The 7,500-nt window shown below is 44.1% G+C and overlaps 1 protein-coding gene across 1 annotated transcript in view; it reads left to right on the forward strand.

Moving 5' to 3' along the window:
* Positions 1-7,500, forward strand: part of arid1b (AT-rich interactive domain 1B) — a gene marked incomplete at its 5' end in the record, with an annotated part of 339,999 nt that overhangs the window by 299,974 nt on the left and 32,525 nt on the right. The window lies entirely within an intron of this gene.

A 7,500-nucleotide genomic window follows, 5' to 3' on the forward strand; every position in this document is an offset into this window, starting at 1 on the left:
GACGTCCACAGACGTCCTTGGCACTCAATGTGTTAAAGTGGTAATCTGTGTAATCATTTTTCTCTCTTCCCAGAGTCAAACAATGTGTGCAACACTGTGATGTCTTTCTCCTTGGATTTTCTGTTGATGCATTTTGAGTTTTTCTGTAGGTGGCGCCCTTTTCTCTGTCTGTTCAGCCATGGTGGCTGTCACTGCTCAATGCTAGGCGAAAAAAGGAGCTATTTGGAGTTTGAAAGAAATATAATATTTAATGAGAAGTAATTGTATCTGCGTACTGCAAAGAGTTACAAACCAGAATACATCTTCAATTTGATACGGGCAAACACAAAAACGCAACGCGTTTCAACCGTTGGTCTTCGTCAGGCCAATGCTACCCAGTTCTTCTTCTGCTTATTACAAATAAACCGTTGTCACAGCTGGAAAGAAACATGCATTTAGAACAGTAAATGTAAAGCCTTCATGAACTGGCTATAGGTTGAATCACTATTGAGTTATACACTATCAATCAGTGATAGAGAGTTGCACCCCAGACATGTATTTATCTGAAAATGTTAGTCTTACTTTAAAAATGGTCTTTTCTTAAAACAAGTTAAAAAAAATCACGTTGAGACAATTTCACTCCACTGCAAACCAACTTGTTTAAAAATGTTCTGTTTCAACATTTTTTGTGCTTGTCTGCTGTCTCTCATTCTCCCTCTTTCATCCATACCCATCTGCTTCTCTGTGCTCTCTCTCCTCCCACCTGTTTCCTTCTCTTCTACCAACTCTCCCAACTGCATGGCCCTCTCTGTCTCTCTGTTATCCTACCCAGACAGTTTTATCTGTCTCAGCCTTTCTTCCTCCCAATTTACTTTTTGTACTCCGCTGTCTCCAGCACGCTCTTGTTCTGTTTTTCTTCCTCAGATCCCAATTTAGAACATCTGAGGGAGATCAGGAGGAAAACAATTGCCTCCAAAATCCTGCAGTTAAAGGCTACGGTACCCGTTTACTCTTTTATGGAGGCGATCCAACATTCTGAAACATCCAGGCCAGATTCTTCTCTGTCTGAGACACAAATTGTTAATAGATGTGTCTTTTTCGCTCGCTTTTTTGATGCAATCCGACCAGAGACTGTATAAATATATGGATGTAGCCACCGTGATGTCACCCATTGGTTTGTGAACTCCTGTTTTGAAGCCTTGAGTCTGGCATTTTGACCGTCACCATTAGGGCTGGCACGGATCACGGATAATCCGTGACCCGTACGGATCAGCCCCCACGGTTCGGAACGCGGTTCGGAACGTCAATGGTCCGCGGACCCCCCCCCCCCCCCCCCCTTTCGTTTCATTTAACGTTTAACGTTAGTGTATGAGAACGCCTGCCAGCGCAGCCAGACACAGACAGGCATCATGGCAAGCACAGTGAGCTTCCTCATCCCTTGTCGTCGCTGTAAAGTCTCTCTGAAGGCTGTGGCTAGTGGCTACTAAAGACAACAAACTTATTTCAACACCTCTGAAAAAGCACAGGAATGCGAGCAGCGTGTTGCCGGCTGCACAATATAACGAGAACCACAACACACACACACACACACGCGCACACACGTTTCACGAACACATTATCACCGGACGGTGAAATGTTGCCTTGGACACATAACAACAAAACAACACGTGGGGCTACTGAGTAGCTTAACGTAGCATCAACGTTATGTTTCCAGACTCACCCGGTCTGGTCTGTACCCGTCTCAAGTGACTACGTTAGCAAGCAACAGCCAGGAAGTTAGGCGCAGTGCCACCTAAAACAGGAAGTTGGGTTGTTCTGCCTTCAGAGTAAAAGCATAAATTGTGTCATGAGAAAAAAAAAATTTTTGAGCTGTGCAGGGCAACAAATGGTTAGAGAAGTATAATAGTATTAAAAAATCAAATCGAAAATCTAATTTTGAGAGAAAAAATCTGATATAGCCTATATTTTTTTTTTTTGCTGAACCGAAAAATCCGTGATCCGTGGCTCAAAATCCGTCACGCGATCCGATCCGTGGGTTTTCTGATCCGTGCCAGCCCTAGTCACCATCTTGCTTATTTGGAGCCACAAGCAGCTCACACAAGACCAGGGGTTTCCCACAGAGCCGCCTGCTATTGGTCCATGATGGGAGAGCTGCACGATCACTGGGCAGGTGACCTGTCAATCACCACAACATTAGTAACTAATTCAGGTTCTTTTTAATATCAGACGGCTGTTCTAGGTAAGGAATTATGAAATCAATTCAGACTTACCGAACTGTGTAGATATCCTCGTCAGTTGTTTTTGGGTCAGTTATCTTGCTTGACCTCCGGGTCTGTGTTGGGCCTTTTCCTGTGAATCACAAACTTTGTGGCAGATTAATTTGTTCTGGTATCATTCATTCATTAGAGTTAGTATTGACAAACAGTTAGTAGCAAAAACATTCATTGTGAACTTCCTAATTTAGTTTACTCCTTTAATTTAGGCTCTTATGAGAACACCCCAAAGCATAGTCTGCTTTATCGTCTCTTTTACTCTAAATTGGATGCCAATTTACTAAATGAACATCATGTTGTATTGAAGGAGACTTGAAACTAGCGATTGAGACCATGAACTCATTAGGAAGGTGTTTACTGAGGTAATAAATCAAGTGAGAACTAGGGTCATTTTCCCATTGACTTCCATACAATCAGACTACCGGTAGTTCAATTACGTTCATCATGTCTTCGTAACAATTAGACAGTTTTTGTTTTCTTGTGTTCAGACATATAGGTTTATTATTAGTCTTGAATCTTGAATCTTGAATCTAAGTCTTGAATCAGACTTCTTTTTGCATCCAGTGGAGTCGCCCCCTCTTGGCCATTAGAAAGATTGCAGGTTTAAGGATTAATTTTTCAGCCAAGGAGGTTGCCCTTTGGATCCGAACTCGGATGAACTGCCGCCCCCGCTCCCAGTACAGGAAGTCACGGGCTTGTCAGCGACGATGTCATTGGCTGTTGACGCCTCAGAGCTGAAAGACTATAGACCTTATTTGATTGACGTCACTCACGTACGGGCACGCCCACCGCCGCCATATTGTTGACATAGCGCTGCAGCTTTAAGTGACAACCTATATGAGAGCAGCGTTTATAGGAAGCTAGCCGCCATTAGCGTTACCTGTATCGTTCCAATTGTGTTCGGATGGTGACCTGCGTTAGGCATGGCTGTACTAATGACAGCAATAAAGTCCCCGTGGTTTGTTTCTATCTCTACGGCGTCCACAGATGTGAAGGGAGCGAGACGGAGTAGCCTATACGTCAGCACACAGCAGGAGATGTGTGGATAGTTGGGAGAGAGACAGGTGAAACTTTCTGACAGCTCCTCACAGCAAAGTCTGTTCACCTCGTTTTTTCTTTTGTTTATTATTACAGGCATTAACGGCAGCATACAAACAACAACTCTGGGGTTTTTATTGCTGTCATCACTATCGCTATTTTGTAATGGAACAGAAGCGACAATACTATACCGTTACTATAGTTGTCAGCTGCAGGACGGTATGTCAACAATATGGCGCTGTCCGGGGTTAGCGAATAAGGTCTATTGGTTGTCGTGTAGCTCCCTCTTAAAGCTAATTTATACTAACTGTGGAGTGGCTCTGTGCGGCGAGCGCGGCGCTCCGCACCGGCTCTGCGGAGGGACTGCACGGAGCCCCGCGCTCCTCTCAAAAAATGTAACTCCGCGGAGCCCGCCACGAGCTCGTGCAGTCAATTCCGAGGCTATGATTGGCTAATGTTTGCTATGGTTTGTATAGGGAAGAAGCCTCCACAAACTGACCAAGTGACCTTCGATGAGGTAAGTTTATCACATAGCGTTGATACTTGTATAGGACACTGCACTGCTACCGCATTTACCATAAAAGGATGTGCCTCTGCGGAGAGAACGGTCTTGCCGTGAACACCGCGGACACCGGACACTCCGCAGTCAGTATAAATTTGCTTTTAGTCTCCTCATTTTCTTTCCCACTCTTTCCTCAATACCACCCATTCACTCCCACTCCCCTCTCAATAATCCCTCCCATTCCCACCCCTCTCTCTCCATCTCCCCCCGGACTCTAACCTGCGCACAAAATGCACACGCACACTCCCACACACTCCAGCATCATTACGCCGAGTGAAAAGAATGCCAAATGAGCAGAGGAGGGCCACTTGTGATATCCCACGGCTGCAGGGTGGGGGTCGTGATTAAATCTTGATAAAGTGTGACGCGGGTGTGTGCAGACTGAGAGTAAACAAGGGCTTAAGGTGGAGGAAGGCTATTGTTGAAAGCTGAAAACAACATGGATATTAAGTCACACAACCTTGGTGCTCATAATGTTGGCAGTCTAGAAGTTAGAGCACCTAAAGTTATGCTTTAAGATGTATATACAATAATCTATTATGAATAATAATTTGTGTCTGATGGTTTTTCCAAATGGTTAAATTATCTTGTTAAAATGCTTAAAATGATTTCCCCTCCTTCTGCCTAATTAAAAAATTCCAAAGCAACCAATCAAGGTTATCTCTACAACATAACTAGCCAATCACAGCATACAGTACAAGCAAGGGCTTTAACTCCTGAATACTGGACAGGGATCCAGTATTCGTTATGTCACGAATCATGCTAATTGTAAATGGCCTTTTCAGTGAGCACAGAGAAACTTTCCACTTTCAGCAGACGATTGTAGATAAGACATCATTCTGCACAGTGAAGCTCAAACATTCAAACTGAAGGAACAAGAAGAAAAACATTTTTGGCTTTAGGGGTCTTTGAGCTTATTCTGCTGGTGCCATCATTGTACGTCACTCTGAGAAAGTAAAATGAAAATGTGCATGTGCCAATTTTGATTGATTGATTGATTGATTGATTGATTGATTGATTGATTGATTGATTGATTGATTGATTGATTGATTTTATTCTGGATAAAGAACAACAAAGAGAAAAAAGGGAGCATCTTGGTTATTTAGGATCACAATTTAATGCAGAGGTAATGTACAAGTGTACTGAAAAGGTTTACCAACAATGTATAATAGGATAGGATAAAGAACAACAACATCCAAGGGATATACATGTAAAAGTGTAAGCACTTATTTCCAACATGGCCCCTGGTCTTATAAAAACAGGACAAAACAATAACACATAGCATCATAAACAACTGAACAGAACAGTCAAGAATAAAAAGAACAGGAAAAATTTACTAACATAGGTTCCAAAATTATTTTCAGCATATCACTTTACTAACTTACTCAGCAAGAATTTTTTCAGATGGTTTTTAAAACCATTTAGAGAATTCGCAGACTTAATTTTATTAGGGATCTTGTTCCACACATACCCCCCCCCCCTGTATAGAGGAATGTACTGTACTTCTCCCAACTTTGCTTTTCAGATTGGGTAGCCTCAAGCCCTCTATGCTAGCCCTTGTGTTCAGGCTATGAGTGTCCTGAATAGACTGAAAGTACTTAGTAAAATAACCACGACAAAGGCCATGCAATATCCTATATAGACCATGATAAATTTTAATTTCATGAAAAATTGACTTTTTGGTGCAGCAGCATAAAATGTCTGAAATTCCATGTTGGGGGAAGGATGGTGAAGGCTGTCATTGTGGAGGAAGTTTGTTTGGAAGAAAGGTGCGGTAGAGAATTTTTGGGGGATGTGGATTGATGTTGGGATGTTGTTTTTGGAAAAGAGAAGAGAAGGGAAAGTATTAAAAGGTAAAGCTTTTCTTGGCAGTGGCTTCCGAGGACAAAATAGCCTTTTCAAATGACTTTCCAGCGCTGCTGGCAACACTCGCTGACAAGAATTCCTGGAGCTACGGGAACGGGCTCTGTCGGAAAAAATAAGCACTTAGTAGAAGAAGAGCAAAGCCCCGGAAAAAAAGAAAAAAAACAGTAAATCAAAGGGAAATTGAAGGGAGAAAAATGTCTGAGGAGGGAAGAAGAGAGGAGAGGAGAGGAGAAGAAGAGATGGGGGTGCTCCCAGGCAAATCCTCGCCAAATAATTCATTTCTGACCTCCTTAGTGAGTAAATGTTGCTAAATAAATAAGAGCTATGTTGAATGTGAAGATGGGGGGGTGCTGCCTGCCTGTGGGCTTTGTGGCTGGCAGGCTTGGCGGTGCTGCGGAGCGGTGCTGCGGAGCGCGCGCTCTGCTTTCATTAGATGGGCAAAATAAATGGCTTCTCCTCCATCCATCCTGAGCTGTTTGATGTTTGAGAAAGGAGGGGTGGGAGACGGGAGACGCTTTTCTCTGGATTTAATATGTTAAAAGCTGTCCTTTTATTTGTGGGTTTAGTCTCTCTCTCTCTCTCTCTCAATTTCAATAAGCTTTATTGGCATGAAAAGACAGTACTTATTACCAAAGCAAACCAAACACATATTAACACTAATACAACAATACAAAAAATATATAATAAAAGTACAATAAAAAAAACATGTAAAATCAAAAACCCTAATCTCCCTCTCCATCTCTGTCTCTCTCTCTCTCTCTCTCTCTCTCAGTGTGTGTGTGTATGTGTGTGTGTGTGTGTGTGTGTGTGTGTGTGTGTGTGTGTGTGTGTGTGTGTGTGTGTGTGTGTGTGTGTGGAGTCAGGAGCTTGACCTGAGAACAGATTGGGTCCATATATAATGCATGGCCTCCAGCCCATCCATCTATCTATCCAGCAGCCACTCACATGCTCTTTCTCTCTGTCTCTTTCACACACACACACACACACACACACACACACACACACACACACACACACACACACACACACTGACACATGCACGCACAGCGCACACACACACAATGACACACACACACACACACACACAGCAGTGGGATCAATAGGGCCAGTAGCGCGCAGGGAGACGCTCAGCCGTCGTTGATGTCACGGAGCTTTCGCTGTCTCGTCCAGTTAGTCCAGTCGGCCGGTACCACTGTTTTATTCCACTCGACTCGAGTCCAAGTCCTGGACACATTTTCAGGACTCATGACTTGATGTGGACTTGTTTTTTGTGTGTGTGTGTGTGTGTGTGTGTGTAATAGGCCCCAATAATTTCCAGACATTTATAGCTATATAGCTAACTCTGGACTCAGACTGAGGTAATGGGGACTTGACTCGGACTTTGGTGACTTGGAGTCGGAATCAAACTCTGGGGACTCGAGACTCGACTTGGACTGGAGATATTGTGACTTGACTACAACACTGGCCAGCAGCTGCTGGGAGGCGCGGGCTGCACAGGCACCACTGGAGAGACACAGTCGGCTGGTTGGCTGGCACCTCATTACCATGCCACCACTGGAGAGACACAGTCGGCTGGTTGGCTGGCACCTCGTTACCATGCCACCACTGGAGAGACACAGTCGGCTGGTTGGCTGGCACCTCGTTACCATGGCACCACTGGAGTGACACAGTCAGCTGGTTGGCTGGCACCTCGTTACCATGCCACCACTGGAGAGACACAGTCGGCTGGTTGGCTGGCACCTCGTTACCATGGCACCACTGCAGAGACACAGTCGGCTGGTT

This window comes from Poromitra crassiceps (genome assembly GCF_964638095.1).
Source record: "Poromitra crassiceps genome assembly, chromosome: 3".
Taxonomy (NCBI): Eukaryota; Metazoa; Chordata; class Actinopteri; order Beryciformes; family Melamphaidae; genus Poromitra; species Poromitra crassiceps.